At 37.4% G+C, this 18,496-nt stretch overlaps 1 protein-coding gene across 1 annotated transcript in view; it reads right to left on the bottom strand.

Moving 5' to 3' along the window:
• Positions 1-18,496, bottom strand: part of LOC149178772 (DEA(D/H)-box RNA helicase family protein) — a 288,841-nt gene that overhangs the window by 222,814 nt on the left and 47,531 nt on the right. The gene's annotated exons all lie outside the window — the stretch shown is intronic.

An 18,496-nucleotide genomic window follows, 5' to 3' on the forward strand; every position in this document is an offset into this window, starting at 1 on the left:
ATCACCAGTGTGTGGACCAATCTAGCCCACGTCAAGGTGCGCCTATGTCATTCCACATGGTTATGGTCTATAGAGTCTGTAAATGGCCTTGGATTTGGTTCAATATTCCTTAGACAGGTCTCAAGACATGGCAATGTCATTTCACAACTTTTTACGTTTTTCGAGGCAATTCGTGTTTCTCGATGCAAAGAGGTTATAATGGGCAAAAAGTCAACATGGTCTCAGATTATCCAATTTGATGAGAGGATTATGTGTCACATTCCAGTTTTCCAACCAAAGGAGGCAGTGACTAGTTACAACTTCAACAAACTTGATCAACAAGTCAAGCGAGTTTCTAGGTGGCAGAACAAGGGCAGTGTTGGGCAGAATGATGCATTCATTACGGCAAAACTAGTCCACTCAACAAGTGGAACAAAAGCAATGTTTCAATTTTTAAAATCCTCAAGGGTGTTAGAGATAATCTACTTGGGCATGATGATGTGGCAGGACAAATTTCCAAGTGCCATAACAGGGGCATATTTTATCAAAATTTGAAATGTGATATGTTAAAATTGGTGTACAGAATGAGAGGAACAAAATCGATTTCTCAGTTTCTCAAAATTCACAAAGGCGTTAGAGATTCAACACGGGGCATGATGGTGTGCCAAGTAGTGATGATGTGGTAATGCAAGGCATAATTTGGTCAAACAAAGAAAGACCCAAATCGAATCAGGATGAGTTACAACAAACCCAAGTGGTGAAATTGGCAAATTGATCAAGGCATTAGGAACTAGAAAAGGGTGGTCAAGTTTAAGTGAGTAAAAGAAAAGGTGTATTCAAACTAGTCAATGGAAAAGTCAACTAGATGTTAGAGGGTCTAACTAGCCATTAGAGACATCATGGACCAAGTATTTGAGTAATGGACCACGAAAGTGGTCATTAGAAAACAATTTACTCTTCCTCTCACCAAGTCGAATTCTTTCAAGAATGAATTAGTGGGACATTAAGCTATCATTTTTAACTATTCTTCATTGTTGACAATACGAGGTGATTGGCAAAGGGATTTACGGACCAAATAGGGAAAAAAACCAAGTTGACTATCTATTTACGAATTATTTACAAAATCTCCAACTTGTGGATGACCAGCAAAATATGTTCTTGATGAGTCATCAAAACTAGCCATTAGCAAGTCATTTTCTAGTAGTTACAATTTTTTCTATAAATCCTAGCCTCCCCTCATTGTATCGTTGTTGTTGTCATTTCAAATTGATGTCATCAAAATGAAAGAGTTCATTATTTGCAAACTTTCGTCCATTCTCAATACATTGTGTGGAGCGATTTTTATTTTCATTTTTTTCTTGATATATGCTTTTGGTGTTTTTATTTAATTTTCTTGGTAATAAGTAAAATTGCTCTAAGGTTAACAGATCTTGCCATTGAAGGGCTACATAGTCACGTTTAAGGGACAAACTAGGGGGCAACCCTACTTTGTCAATTTGTTTTGCATGTGGATCAATCCAAGCAACCAAACCATTGCAAAGGAGAGCTTCGAATTGTGGCGGGTCTTGAATTCATCACACACAAGATCTAAAGACTGGAAATGTCAGTTTGAGAGAGGTAGCTCTTAAAGGAATTCAAAAATTATATAGGAGATTAAGACAATAGTGGCGGCAATTTATGTTCAAGACCTAGCCAATTCTCTTGAGATTTCAAGTTATATCGACCTAAGAAGGTGTTATTCCGCACTCCAGAGTCCAACAAGGGTGAGGTAAGTAAGGCACGAGTATAATCCAACAACCACCTCCTTTTTTTTAAAGTCTAAAACTTTTTATTTTATGTGCTTAGTTTAGGATAAATTAGCTTGTTGGTTTTAGTTAGCAAGCATTTCCTTGACGAAAATTGGGCAAATTTTTAAATCTAACCAAGGATAGCTACAAGTATCATTGCTAGTATATTTTACACTTGTATCTAGTTGATTTGACTTGCAAATCTAAAGATTTCTTTGCTGTAATATATGGGATTTACAAACAAAAAAAGAGGTTTCAGCCATCCAAGTGGATTATGCTATCAAGAAACCTCTTCCATTTACTCTATTGTAATTAATTTCTACATTTTCTTTTCTTAGAGTAAATTTTACATGATTTCCAACCACATTCAAGGCATTAATCTAAATCTAGAAATTTTTGGGTGAATTTACCAGGAGTGTTTCATCCAAAACCCTTTTAAGTTAAGGGGAGGCCCCAAAAGCCTCAAGATTGACCCTCATACCTCTTCACCCCTAGACTTTCGGTCTCAAAGTGCTTAGGCAACTATAGGGTGGTTCCTACAGCCTTAATAGGTTGGTGTCCCTACATTTTACGCAAACTTTATAATATGATATACAAGACATCAAGTTGTTTTGTCATGTAGCCCTCTAACAAACTAACCAAATCAAAAACTAGTTACATATTTGTTTATATTATTTTTTGTAGACTAAAATTCATAAGCTATGTTGGACACTATATGCCAACGACCCATAGCAGTACACCCCCTTTTTTTCGCAAAAGGGATGGCACTTGATCGATGTGTCCGTTCCGACCAGCTATCATCATCAGCATGACTTCCAAGATATTAGAATATTTCTATTTAGTATTTAATGCTCAGTCTTTTAGCTGTTGCTATTTTTATTCTTTTAGCAGTTTCTTAGATGACACTGTTTGTTTCCATATTCTACATAGAAACCTGATGTTTCTATTATTGTAAATATCTTTGTATTATCATTGAGCTGTTTGCTGATTTCTAATTTAATATTCTTTTATGGTATCAGAGCACAGGGATTTTTTTTCGAAATAATTTTTCATAGTTTGAAAAATTCAGGAGTTCATTTCGAATCTGTTCTCAGGGTCTGTAGATCTCTTGATCAACTATCCTCTTCGTATCCTAATCTCTTGAGTTCCTTCATTCCTTTCTAAGGTAGAGCCCTCTGTAAGCCAGGTAGCCTTCACTGAGTCTTAGCCTCGGCTTTGCTCACTGTGATAAACGCTTACAGTAGTCAATCTCGATACAGAAAGGGATTCTTCTCCTGCATTATCATTTTATGAGGAATTAACTTTGTGGCAGAATCGTGAAATTGCTTTGAAATTAAAATCCGGCATTGAGAATCTGGGGGCAGCAGTCTATTTGTCGGTTGAACAGTTTATTTGTTTGAAGTCTTGTTGTCTCATCGTGGCACTTGAACCCTAGCCACTGTGCATATTAGTGTTCGCTGCAAGGAATCCTCATTTAACGTCTCAGCTGAGGATTTGTTTTGCCACACGGGAACGTGGCAACACAGTCTACACGCCCGACGCCCACTCGATCTTCGCCACACGGGAATTGCACGCCCGAAATATATCAAGTTACGGTAATGTCAATCTATTGACTGTCTCCACAGTCTTCACCACACGGGAATCTCACGCCGGAAACATATCAAGTTACAGTAAGCGGAAGCGGTGAGCCTAAATCAGAATCGGAAGCGGTAGCGGAAACCGAAGATTGAAGTGTTTGCGTCACCATTTTGGCTCACGTATTTTGGCTCGTGTATTCCACAGATCGAGATCTTCCAGCGATTCACTTCTCTCCGCCCAGCTACGACAATTACGCAAAGCAACCCCTCGCACTTCCAGTGATTTAAGTCCTGCTTGTATCACGCGACGGGATTTTCCAGATTATAGTGACGGCATTGAAAATATCTGGCATTTTCACGTAAAGGTATTTTCCAGATTCACGTGTTTGCTTAGCAATTGGATTAAAGTTTATTGTGATTTTATTTGAAGCGGTGGGACCAGAATAGCATCACAGTTATTTTTGAAGTGGGATCAAAACAGCATCACAGTTATCATCTGGTTTTGATCTGGTGTTTTGATCAAAACAGCATCACAGTTATCATCAGTGCACGTGATCAAACCAGCATCACAGTTATCTTTAAAGTGGCGTGATCAGATCTGAGTTATTTTTTCTTCTGGTCTAGTGTTTTTTGATCTAGTGCACTAATACAGATCTAAGTAATTTTTTGTGTGCAAGCATATTTCTTTCACAACAGAATTTATTAAGATTTGGTACAGTCATCTTGCAAGAAGATTTTTAAGCAGGCAGCTACACTTTGTTGTGTGTCAGACTTCTGTATTAACTTTGGGAAAATGGCCACGCTCACCAATCTGATGTTAGAAGGAAATCAACGCTTTAATGGCAGCAACTATAACATTTGGAAACAAAGAATGCTTGACCATTTTTTAATACAGGCGTCTTGATCAGCTCATTTTGGGCAAAGAGCCTCGTCCCGGTACAGCTGGTACCGATCAAGATAAATTTGATGATCGAAATCGGGAGGCTGTTATGCTTCTCAAGCTCTCTGTCGCTGATGATCAGTTACCACAGATTCCTTCTGGCAAGACCGCTGCCGAAATCTGGCAACAGTTGAAAGAACTGCACGAGACATCTGACAAAAGCAGAGCATTTTTTCTCAAAAATCAGTTGTTCTCCATCATGATGGATGAACATATGTCTTTACAGGAACATCTCAACAAAATTAAAGACATTCGAGATCAGCTCGAAGCCATTGGTCGGACCATGGAGGAAGAAGATATGGTAGTCATTACTCTGAAAAGTCTACCGAAATCTTATGAACACTTCATAGAAACACTCAACATTACAACCACAAATGTTGATCTGAAGTTTCCAGATTTATGTACCAAACTTCTGCAACAGGATCGGTGGAAACAGCAGTTTGGTAGTGGTACTTCATCAGTGCCCTCGGAAAATGCATTTGCTGCAAAATACCAGTCCTCTCAGTCTTTTCAGCAGAAAGGCTCTCCTCAGCCTTTTGATCCTGCTAGGAAAAAAAGTGTGCAGTGTAATTACTGTCACAGGTTCGGTCACATGAAGAAAGATTGCCGACAGAGGATTGCTTCTGAACAGAAGAAACAGGGAGTGCCAAATCAGACAGCGAATGTTGCAGAACATTCCGAGCAGACAGATTCTGCCTTTTACGCCTTTATGGCTAAAAGGTCTTCAGAACATGTTCCTTCCTCTGCATGGTACATTGATTCTGGTGCATCACGCCACTTCTCTCACAGGCGTGACTGGTTTATTGACTTCTCACCTTTCAGTGATTCAGTGGTATTTGGTGGAGGTGAAAAGTACAATGTAGCTGGCAGGGGTACAGTTCAAATTCAGTCTGGTGGACGCACGCTCATATTTCTAAATGTATACTATGTTCCTGGTATGGAGATTAATCTGCTATCTGTCAGCCAGATTATGAGGAATTCTCCTCAGCTTGATGTTGTGTTCAGTGCACACAAGTGCTCCATCATTGACAGGGAGACCAGTCTAACAGTTGCTGTTGGCCTAGAGGACCATGGTCTATACAGGCTACTTGACACCGGTGACTTTCCAGAAGTGGCTCTAGCAGCACGTGTCTCTCCCATCAGCGCTCTATGGCATCAGCGATATGGGCATCTAAATATGCAGTATCTCTCTCAGCTCTCTCGGGAGGGACTTGTGTCAGGATTACCTGATATTCAGACTCAGCAGTTGGGGGTATGCAGCGCCTGTCAAGCGGGAAAGCAACATCGGTCTTCATTCAAAAATGGAGAATCTTGGCGCGCATCTAAGGTACTTCAGTTACTTCATGCTGATATTTGTGGTCCTATGAATACAGCTTCTATCACTGCTTGCAAATATTTTTTACTTATTGTAGATGACTTCAGTAGAAAGATGTGGGTGTATTTTTTAAAAAATAAATCTGATGCTCTTAGTACCTTTCAGAAGTTTAAAACCTTAGTTGAAAAAGAATCTGGTTGTAATATCATGACCCTTAGGACCGACAATGGGGGGGAATTTTGTTCCTCAGCTTTTGCCAACTTCTGTGATATTCATGGCATCAAACGTCAATTAACCACACCTTACACTCCCCAGCAGAACAGTGTTGTCGAGCGTCGCAACCGCACGGTTGTTGAAATGGCTCGTTCCATGTTACAACACAGGAGTGTTCCAAACAAATTCTGGGCTGAAGCAGTATTTACTGTTGTTTACCTTCTTAACCGATCACCTACTCAGGCTGTTAAAGGGAAGACTCCTGAAGAAGTTTGGTCTGGTCGTAAGCCTAAGATCAGTCATCTCAAAGTATTTGGCTCAGTTGCATATGTTTGGATTCCATCTGCTAAGCGCTCTAAGTTGGATTCCAAAAGTCAGAAACTCATGATGACAGGTTACAGTGATCATCACAAGGCCTATAGGCTGATAGATATAGCCACTGGTCGTCTTAGCTTCAGTCGAGATGTAGTATTTGATGAAGACAGAGGATTCTTTCAGTCTTCTTCTTCTGAGCAGCGTTCTGAGGATCAGCCTCACAGTGTTCTTCTTCCGGTCAGTCCACCTGATGGGAGGGATGATGTAGCATCAGTATTTGATAATACTCTATCTGAGCTTCCTCCAGAAGCTAACCCTCCTCTTGCTGTCCCTATTGCTCTTGAGCCTTCTCCACCTCCTCCTGATATTGGTTCCTCTACTCCTGATATTGGTTCTTCTTCTCTTCGGCCTAAATGGTGGGCTAAAACCATAGGTGATCTCCGGGATGATGAGCTCCTTGAAGGTAGAACTTCTAGACATAAGAACAGACAACAGTCTACAGTCAATTTTGCTCTTATGGCTAACCTACACAGTATTTTTGAGCCTCAAACCTATTCAGAGGCTAAGGGTACATCTGAGTGGGAACAGGCTATGGAAGCCGAATTCCAGAGTCTTCAGAAGAATCACACCTGGACACTTTCTGATCTTCCTGCCGAAAAAAAGCCCATAGGCTGCAAATGGGTGTATAAAGTGAAATACAAAGCTGATGGAACCATAGACAAGTATAAAGCTCGTCTTGTGGCTCGAGGGTTCTCACAGAAGGAAGGCATCGATTATGAGGAGACTTTTGCTCCTACAGCCAAGATGAGTACCATAAGGCTTGTTCTTGCCCTAGCAGCTCAGTTCAATTGGAAAGTTCATCAGATGGATGTAAAGAGTGCTTTCCTAAATGGTGATCTTCAAGAAGAAGTCTACATGACGCAGCCTCCAGGATTCAAGGTTGCTGGTCAAGAACAGAAAGTGTGTCGGTTAGCTAAAGCAATCTATGGATTGAAACAAGCTCCTCGGGCTTGGTACATGAAAATTGATCAGTACCTGACAGATCAGGGTTTTCAGCGGAGCCCATCTGATACAAACCTGTATATCAAGCATTCTGGTGATGATATCTTGTTTGTGGTTGTCTATGTGGATGATCTTATCATTACTGGCAGCTCTGCACATTTGATCCATGGGATCAAACAAGATCTATGCAGAACTTTTGAGATGACAGACTTGGAACTTCTTCATTACTGTCTGGGGGTTGAAGTTTGGCAGACTGAAAATCAGATCTTCCTCTCTCAGTCCAAGTATGCCAAAAATCTTGTGGAAAGGTTCAGAATGCAGGATTGCAAACCGGCCACGACTCCTATGGAACCAGGGCTCAAACTTTCAGCACAGTCATCCTCTCCCCTTGTGGATGAAACTTTATTCAGGCAATTAGTGGGCAGTCTCATCTATCTTACTGCTACCAGACCTGACATCAGTTTTGCAGTAAGCTATATTTCTCGCTATATGTCAGCTCCTAAAGCTGATCATTGGATAGCAGCAAAGCGGGTGCTACGATATGTGCGTGGTACTTCTGATTATGGCCTCTTATATACTCGCAGCTCCAATCCTATTCTCAGTGGCTACACTGACTCTCACTGGGCCGGTTCGGTTGATGACCGTAAATCTACAGCTGGGTATGTGTTTAGTCTAGGATCTGGTGCTGTTACTTGGACTAGTAAGAAGCAATAGGCAGTGGCTCTCTCCTCAACAGAAGCAGAGTATCGGGGAGCAGTTAAGGCATCCTGTGAGGCAGTTTGGCTTCGTCGTATGCTTGCAGATATGCATGTTTTTCAGACAGGGCCTACTTCTTTGTTTTGTGATAATCACGGAGTGCTCAAACTTGCCAAGAATCCAGTCTTTCATGAACGAACAAAGCATGTGGAAACTCATTGCCACTACATTCGCCAGTTGGTTGAAGACGGCTCAGTTCAGTTGCAATATGTTCCCACAACAGAGCAACTCGCCGACATTTTCACCAAGCCTCTTGGTCCTGATAAATTTGTAAAATTCCGAGGGTCTATTGGTGTTGTAAATAGATTGAGCATTAAGGGAGGGTATTAGAATATTTCTATTTAGTATTTAATGCTCAGTCTTTTAGCTGTTGCTATTTTTATTCTTTTAGCAGTTTCTTAGATGAAACTGTTTGTTTCCATATTCTACATAGAAACCTGATGTTTCTATTATTGTAAATATCTTTGTATTATCATTGAGTTGTTTGCTCATTTCTAATTTAATATTCTTTTACAAGAGGTTATGTAAACCCTTTCTGCATGTCTATAATGTAAATAATCTCAGCAGATCCATGTCATATATGTAACGATCTAGGTAAACCTACTTTTCTACTGACAATCTCCATTCTGGGAGGTTTTTTGTCTCACCGATCCATTCTCGGATGGTCGGCAGAGTTTTCCTTCAGTCTTACCCCAAAGTTGGAATGGATTTTGTCACTAGGAACTTAGACGAGTCCTAGTGTTTTAGATAGAGTCTATGTAAAAGTAATTTGGGAATAATCCTAACTATTTGGTTAGGTTATTTTATTACAAATTACTTGGTCTACTGGATTATATTTGTGTCGCAGAAAATTGTGGTCCGTGAGGGTCTATTACAAATGGGTTTTCCCCCTTATGATGTAAAAAATATGAAAATCATGATGTAAAGTGTCTTGAGGGTTGGAAAATTAATTTATCCCCTCATAGGTTAATTAATTAAATTTTCTGGCCAAAAAAATTAATCAAAATCCTAAGCCAGAAATTTAATTAATTCTAGGTCCTAGGTAATTTTAAATTCTCCAAAGGCAAAATTCGTCAGTCCTTAAAAATTAAATTTTAAAAAGTCCCAGTACTAAGGTAAATTAATTACTTTGCTAAATTTTAAACCTTTGATCCCTACAGGTTAAGTCAAACTCAATTTTTTGGGGAAATTAACTCAAAAAAAATATTTTTGAGTTAATTAAAATGCATTTAATTAAAACTTTCGAATTTCCCCAAATATTTAAATATTTCGACGGATAAGATTAAAAGAAATTTTAATCTTCATCAACGGTCGAGATTGCTTTGACGAGGATCACTCGAACTAGCCATTGGAGGATTTATATTTAAATAGGAAGTCATTTGTCAATCAATTCATCCGACCTTTGAGTCGTGTGCTTAGCAAGAAGCTCTTGTGTAATCCTTTTTTGTATAATAAAGAAAGTCTTTGGGGCTAAATTCCGCTGGTGTTGCTTTTCATGGGAATACTGTAAGATGTGTTGTTTTCATGCATAATTTTTTCTAAAGCTATCAATGATAGCTTCTAAAAAGTGATTTGAGTACAGGTATCTTGCTAAGTCATTGGGGTTTGAATAATAATCTAAATTTTGAACGTAATAACAGGTATCTCTATTTGTTTGAGTTTTATTATTATTTTCTTGCTCTATTTTTAATGGTTGGATCGAGTTTTGCAGGGAAATCTTGATTTTGGATCCTCGGGCGTTAGGGGAAGTTTTCAGTTGGACCAGCCAACTCCCAATCTATGTTTCCTGAAGAGCCCACAGCTAAATTACCTCTGGGTTTATCATAAGATTTTTTTGTTGGTGATGCATGAAGGGTTTCGAGTTATCACCTCCTTTAAAATTCAAAAAAATTAATTGTTTTGTGCGGCATAATGATAAATTTGGTTGATTAAAGCCTGTAGTTTGTAAATTTGTAATTATTTTTCTAACATGGGTTTTTCTAGGTTCTAGTTTCTATCATTGTATATATCGTTTGGGTGTTTTCTTGTTGTCATGCAGCTACAGATCTCAGGAGGAAATTTGTGTAGAGTCAAGATCTGGGCCCTGGAGGGTAAGCTTTGGATCTTTGGGGATTTATCAACATAATTTTACAGGGACATTATTCAAACAAAATTGTAGTCCAAGGGTTTAAAAAGTTTTAAATCTGGAAATTTTCATAAGGGTTTAACGAATAAATCTGAAGCAAAAGCCTGTCATTTTAAAATGAGATTTTCTGGGAAATTTTCTTAGGTTTTGGCTACCATTTTCTCATGTTTGCTACCGTATTAAGCCTCCAAAAAAATTTTGAAAAAAAATTTATATGCGTTTTGCGGTTTCTGGAAAAATTCAAATTTCTTTTTATAGGCTGCTCTCTCTCTCTCTGATGCGTTTGTGTTCTTTTTTTGCATCTCTAACCTGCAAGAAATCGCTCATCGACCTTCCTTCCTTACCCTCGGCTTATCCCCTCACCCATCTGCATTCCTCCTTTGCTCGCAGTCTTATCTTTCTCCTGCATCATACCCTTTGCTGTCTTCGAAACCCCCTTCTCTGTGTTTCCCCAAACCCGCAGCCCATTTCTTTCTCCGCGTTTCCAGTCGTATCCCTCATCTACCGTCTTCCCTTCCTCATTTCTCCGTGCTTCTCCCTTTCTTCCTGCATACTGCCAAATCGCTGCTCCTCAAGTTGTTGTCTGCATCTTATCCCTCACCTGTAAACTTGTGTGCAACTCCTCGTCCATCCCCTCACTCTCCTCCACAACCTTCTTCTCTTGCCCTCGTTGTCATCGTGAGTCCCTCCTCTCCGCCGTCAAGCCTACCTGCATAGCAAAGAATTCTCATTCGACTTTTTATTTTTTTTTTCATTTGCACTGTATATGCATTAGGTTAGTTTATTTTTCATTTCATTTTTTATTGGCATATGCGATAGGGTTAATGTATTTTTCATTTTCATTTGAAATTCGATTTTGATTGTTATTTTTTTTTAATTTGATTTTTTATTTTTATATTTTTTTTGTTTTAATTTCACATTTTCTTGTTTTATTTTTAATGATTCTTTGATTTTGATTTTCTTAACTTATTTATTTATTTTTTTAATTTCCTTTTAAAAAATCTAAAAAAATTTAAAAAATTGTTTGGTGACTTTAGAATTGGTAATGAAATAAATCAAATGCGGTACTTAGGCTTTCACATTTAAAAAAAAAAATTATGTGGCCTACAACCCATAAAACAAAAAAATTACTTAAGTACTTTTGATCTTTATTTTTTGGTCACATTAAAAAATTTAATTGCCACATTAAATTCGCTTTATAAGCTTAACACATTAAATTTGCCTAAGGGATAATTAAATTCTAAATCTAAAGTTCCTTGATGTCTTATTCGTGTTAAACTGTAAAATTTTAAATTCTGTGGTAGTGATTTCTCTATTGTCAAGTGTGATTAATGTTTTAAAATCATTGACTATAGGAGAAAGATTATTTTTTCTTGATTTGGGGTTATTGAAGAAAATCATTTTTAATCTAGAATCATTGCTTAGCATTTAATTTTCATAATTCTTCATGGGATTTAATTGCTAGAATATATTGCAGTTTTGGGCTTTTACATTTAATCGTTCATGATCGTCACTATTCGTCACATTTATAAATTCCTCTGGGTAACTTGTTCTCATTTAATTTATCGTTAATTGAATATAAAGGCACTGGTCTATAATCATTTCTATCTTGTGGTTGTGTCTTGGTTGTATTAGTGTTTAATCTATTCATCTCAGTTAACCAGGACTCATTTACATTTGTGAAGTTGTCCATCTTTAATTCTCTTAGAGGCTGTGTTTTACAGGCTATTCTCATTCATTCACCTTAGGGACTACCCCCCTTGATTTGTCTAGGAGAGAGTCTAAACAGAGTGAGTAAGGATTAGAGTGACAGCCCTTACTTTGAGCGTTGTCGCGGTGCTTAGACACTTTATGCGACAACATTTTTTGGCGTGGTTGTCGGGATAGAGTTTTTCTATCCTTGGTCCTCACGACATTCTTCTAATCATCTAATCTTTTCCACCATTCATTAACCCGTCAAGCGGCACAACATTTTTTGGCGCCGTTGCCGAGGATATTTTAATCTTGCCGTTTCAAAGACATTTATTCATCATTCTTCTCATTTCTCATCTCTCATTTGAGCCAACAAAGCCAACACTTCTTGGCATTGCCACCAAGGACCAATTTATTGGACCTTGACTTTACAACATTTCATCTCATTTTTCTGGTGTCATTTCGTCTCTTCATTTCTCACCATCCTAACTCTCGTCATCTCTCTCATCTAATCCTTTCATCTTCAATTTCTACACCTAGACATTCCGGTTGGTTTCCTGTTTGGGTGGCAACTCCACTTATTTATTCATTTAATCCCAGACAAGGAGCCCTCCCTGAATATCCATTTGCCTCCATCCATTAACTTTTCGATTTCGCCTTTGGAAACTTTGTGAGAGATTCATGCTCAAGTGGCGACTCCACTTCTTCCATTTCTTACAAGAATTTTTGCTAGAAGCTCGCTTCTTGTAGATGTTTTGATTTTCTTGAGCAGGGATCTCTCTCTCTGATATCCATTTGGCCCATCTTTTTCCCATTAAACAAGTCATCATGGATTATGACTTGTTTGCTCCTTGTGATTTTACTAATATTCAGGGAGCTCCGCATGGTTATCCTTCTTTTTTTGGTGACGTCATCGATGAATTTCCTCCTTTTCAAGGTAACAATGTTTTTACTGTCGAAACTCACCTTCAAAATGTCAGCCTCTGTATAAGCAAGTGTCTCCCATATTCTAAATATGAAGATGTGATGATGAAGATTTTCATTCTTACCTTATCTGGAGATGCTTTAGATTGGTTTGTTAATTTCCCTAATAACACTTTTGATTCTCTGCAATCAATCATCGATGCCTTTGAAGATAGACATGGAGATAAAGGCAAAGTCAAAGCGAAAGCTGAAGTAAAGGAAACTATAGAAGTTGAAAATGATTTCAAGGAGTTAATTCAAATGGTTAAAAACATACAGTTAAATCAGGCTCAAGTAAGCAAGAATGCATAAGTTAATCAGGCTCAACTTATTAAAGATAAGGAACTTAATCAAGCAACATTAACAGTTGATCATGCCAGGGAAATCAATTCTATGCAAAGCGAGTTATTAGCCCTAGAGGAAAAGATGACGATCATGGAATTCAATCATTCAAATCAAGTGACTGCCATGGAACCAAGTTATTAAGAAGAAATAAGTTCGATTCAGAACAAATTGTCAACTATGGATGAAGAAATGACCATCATGAGATTTGATTATAATAATCAGTTAGCTACCATGCAAGCAAATCATAAGAAAGAGATAAACTATATGCAAAACTATTTCATGGACATGAAAGCAAAGAATGATAAAATTATAAATGACATGGAAGTTGATCAGATATCTCTTCAGAACATATTGTTGGCCATAGAGAAAAAGTAGGTACCATGTGTCATAAATACAGATGGAATAGATATCATCAAAAACAGATTAAAAATAATGGAAGTTAATCATTCTAACCAGATGTTCATTATTCAAAATCAAATAAAGACTATGCCAATTAGTCATGTCACTCTGCAAGAAAGATTCGTGAAAGTTGAACTCAATCAAGCGAAATTAATAGTAAGACATGCCAAAGAAATGAGTTCATTACATAAGAGGCTGAAAGAGAGGAAATCAAAGGTCCCATCTTGTTGTGAATATCCCGAGAAAGAGGCTAAATCCATTAACGCAGATTTAACTAAGAATGACATGATCAAAGAAGAAATTAAAAAAGATCAACTTATACCTCATGACACTTGTGAGACTGATCCATCATTCTTGACAAAGCAAATGCAAAATGAAGAAAGACATGTCACGCATCTCTTACATACTTCATCTAAGAGTTTTCAAGCAGAATGTTCCACATCATCAGTGATACAGCCTGCCATAAAGAAAAAGCGTAAGAAAAAGAGAATGAGAAAGCGATTTGATGCATCAAATGGCCGCGAACAGCTTGATTTTCGAATAGGAAAAAGTCCTACTCTATGCAAGATTGGACATGGCACATCTGAGAAACAGCGAACAGATTTGCCTACAAGCAGGCAAATGCTAAGCATACACTACATTGAACGCATCTGATGCCATGGGGCATCCTTTGTATTGTATTCCTAACCCTACACCCTTTTATTTTAGTATTTTATTTTTGTAGGTAGATGTTTTTCATGCTATTAGCAGTGTTCCAAGGGGAAGCGCCCCCCAAGGTCGGGTGCACGCACCCCTCACACCCCACGCACCCGGGACGGGGAGTCTACTGAGGGTGCATTTCCCCACGCGCCCTTTTTGAGGAGTCTTGGGGAGACGCAAGGGGGTGCATTTCCCCAGTGTGGGGGATGATACTCCCCAAAAGGGGTGCGTTTAAGCGTCCCCCCTCAAAACTTTAATATCTAGTATATGGTATATAGTAATATACTAGTATGTTTTGCTTTCAATTTAGATTCTAGAATGATGAATGATGAATCTAATTTTTAAATCAATGTAGATTGTAAAATGAGGAATGATGAATGATATGGACCAATGTATTTGAATATTTCATTATTAAATTTTTTATTGAATCTCATGATATGGATGAATAATGAGTATGTCATATGAATGATATATGTATCAAAATGAATGATGAGAATGGATCAATATATGTCATTATTTAATTCAATTATGAATTTAAATTTTATGTGTGGATCAAATTTCAATTTTCAATGTATTGGTATCCATATGACTATTAGTCTATTTAATATTTATGCTTTCATTATTGAACAATGAATATGAACTTGAATTATATATATATAATTAAAAATTATATACCCCGACGTCCCCCCGCACCCCCGAAATTTCCCTAAAATTTGAGGGTACTCCCACATGTCCCCCCTGTGCATCTCCCCGCACCCGCATCTCCTCGCACCAGAGCCTTGGTGGAACATTGGTTATTAGGATAGTTAATAAATGAAGAACTTATATCTTTCATGTGCTTAATGTTATATGATGATTTTTGGATGGACGCTACTTATGTTATATTGTTTGTTGCGTGGATGTTGATTCTGGATTCTCGCATTCCTCCGATGCAGCGACGTGTCCCCAAGTAGAGCCAGATGTTGACCACTACGTGTCAACGACCCATAGCAGTACAGCTCTCTCTCTTTTTTTGCAAAAGGGATAGCACTTGATCAATGTGTCTCTTCTATCCAGCTATCATCATTAGCCTGACTTCCAAGATATTATGTAAACCCTTTCTACATGTGTATAATGTAAATAATCTCAGCAGATCCGTGTCATGTATATAACGACCTAGGTAAACCTATTTTTCTAGTGATGATCTCCATTTTAGGAGGTTTTTTATCTCGCGGATCCATTCTCGGATGGTCAGCAGAGTTTTCCTTCAGTTGTACCCCAAAGCTGGAATGAATTTTGTCGCTAGGATCTTAGGCGAGTCCTAGTGTTCTAGATCGAGTCTATGTAAAAGTAATTTGGGAATAATCCTAACTATTTGGTTAGGTTATTTTATTACAAATTGTTTGGTCTACTGGATTATATTTGTGTCGCAGAAAAGGGTGGTCCATGAGAGTCTATTACAAATGGGTTTTCAAGCTTATGATGTAAAAAATATGAAAATCATGATGTAAAGTGTCTTGAAAGTTGGAAAAATAATTTATCCCCTCGTAGGTTAACTAAATTTTCTGACCAAAAAAATTAATTAAAATCCTAAGCCAGAAATTTAATTAATTCTAGGTCCTAGGAAAATTTAAATTCTCCAAAGGCAAAATTTATCGATCCTTAAAAATTAAATTTTAAAAGGTCCTCGGACTAAGGTAAATTAATTATTTTGCTAAATTTTAAACCTTTGATCCGTGGGGGTTAAGTCAAAGTCAAATTTTTTGGAAAATTAACTCAAAAAAATTATTTTCGAGTTAATTAAAATGCATTTAATTAAAAATTTCGAATTTCCCCAAATATTTAAATATTTCGACTGATGAGATTAAAAAAAATTAATCTTCATCAACAGTCGAGATTGCTTTGACGAAGATCACTTGAACTAGCCATTGGAGGATTTATCTTTAAATAGGAAGTCATTTGTCAGTTGATTCATCCGACCTTAGAGTCGTGTGCTTAGCAAGAAGCTCTTGTGTAATCTTTTTCTGGATAATAAAAAAAGACTTTAGGCTAAATTCAGTCGGTGTTACTCTTCATGGGAATACTGTAAGATATGTTGTTTTCATGCATAATTTTTTCTAAAGCCATTGATGATAGCTTCTAAAGAGTGATTTGAGTACAGATATCTTGCTCAGTGGTTGGGGTTTGAATAATAATCTAAATTTTAAACGTAATAGCAGGGATCTCTATTTGTCTGAGCTTTATTATTATTTTTCCGCTCTATTTTTAATGGTTGGATCGAATTCTGCAGGGAAATCTTGATTTTAGATCCTCGGGCGTTAGGGGAAGTTTTCAGTTGGACCAACCAACTCTCGATCTGTGTTTCCTAAAGAGCCTAATTAAATTAGCTCTGGGCTTGTTATAAGATTTTTTTTTTGTTGGTGATGCACAAAGGGTTTCAAGTTAGCACCTCCTTTAAAATTCAAAAAAAAATAATTTTTTTGTGCGGCATAATGATAGATCTAGTTGATTAGAGCCTGCAGTTTGTAAATTTTATAATTATTTTTCTAACATGGATTTTTCTAGGTTTTAGTTTTATCATGATATATATCGTTTGGGTGTTTTCTTGTTATTGTGCAACTACAGATCTGAGGAGGAAATTTGTGTAGAGTCCAGATCTAGGCCCTGAAAGGTAAGATCTGGATCTCTGGGGGTTTATCAACATAATTTGGAGGGACATTATTCAAAAAAAAATTGCAATCCAAGGGTTTAAAAAGTTTTAAATCTGGAAATTTTCACAAGGGTTTAACAGATAAATCTGAAGCAGGAGCATATCATTTTAAAATGAGATTTTCTAGGAAATTTTCTTAGCTTTTGGCTACCATTTTCTCATGTCCGTTATCGTATTGAGCCTCAAGAATATTTCGATATTTTTTTTATATGCATTTTGGGGTTTCTAGAAAATTTCGAATTTTTTTATAGGCTGCTATCTCTTTCTGCTACGTTTGTTTTCCTTTTTTGCATCTCGAACCTGCAAGAAACCTCCCATCAACCTTCCTTCCTTACCCTTAGCTTATCCCCTCACCCATCCGCATTCCTCCTCTGCTCGCAGTCTTACCTTTCTCCTACATCATACCCTTTGCTGTCTTTGAAAGCCCCTTCTTTGTGTTTCTCAAACCCGCAACCCTTTTCTTCCTCCACGTTTCCAGTCATATCCCTCACCTATCGTCTTCCCTTCCTCATTTCTCCATGCTCCTCCCTTTCTTCCTGCGTACTGCCAAATCGCTGCTCCTCACGATGTTGTTTGTGTCTTATCCCTGACCTGCAAACTTGCGTGCAGCTCCTCGTCCATCCCCTCACTCTCCTCTGCAACCTTCTTCTCCTACCCTCGTTATCATCGTGAGTCCCTCCTCTCTGCCGTCAAGCCTACTTGCATAACAAAGAACTCTCATTCGACTTTTTATTTTTTATTTCATTTGCAATGTATATGCATTAGGTTAGTGTATTTTCATTTCATTTTTAATTTGTAAATGCAATAGGGTTTATGTATTTTTCATTTTCATTTGAAATTCGATTTTGATTGTTATTTTTTTTAATTTGATTTTTGATTTTTATATTTTTTTTTGTTTTGATTTCACATTTTCTTGTTTTATTTTTAATGATTCTTTGATTTTGATTTTGATTTTCTTACTTTTTTATTTATTTTTTTTATTTTGCTTTAAAAAATCTAAAAAATTGTAAAAAAATCTTAAAAAATTAAAAAATTGTTTGATGACTTTAGAATTGGTAATGAAATGCCGAACTAAACAGCATTAGACACCTCCTCCTTTTTGCAAGAGAACAACACTGCCACAGAATTCAGATTTTCGGGGACTCTCAGCTTATCATAAATTGGATCAATGGGACCTATAACTGTCACTTGCACACACTCAGGGATTTGGTGGATGATGCTATATTCTTAAAATCTCAGTTTGAGTTTTTTGTCTGCTCTCATATATACAAGGAAAGGAATGAAGTCGTTGATCTTCTTTCCAAAGAGGTTGCGCAACTGATCAAAGATCACTGGTTGATTCATGAGTTCAGGGATGGGGCTTTTTTCCAAATCTACCATAGGCCCTTCATTGAAGGGGCAGGACTCCTCCAGGATTGATCTATGAGATCATCCTATATGTCTTTTTGTTTTGTTCTATGTTTTTAGCAGCTTTTATCAATTTTTAAGTTTAGCTAGTTTTCAGACTAATGGCCCTGGTTTACCATCGATCCTATTGTTTAAAAATGATGATATGTAAATATTTTTTGCACATGACTAGGACTAATAAACTTTTGGATTGTAGTGAAAGCATTCCTCATATGCTGGTATACAACATGTAATTTTCTTAACCTTTTAATGAAAATTACGCTTTTTAATTTTCTTAACAGCCCTTACTCTCA

The sequence above is a fragment of the Pinus tabuliformis genome, chromosome 4_1 (assembly GCF_031772625.1).
Source record: "Pinus tabuliformis cultivar Carrire ecotype Pingquan chromosome 4_1, CPIR1, whole genome shotgun sequence".
NCBI classification, from domain to species: Eukaryota; Viridiplantae; Streptophyta; class Pinopsida; order Pinales; family Pinaceae; genus Pinus; species Pinus tabuliformis.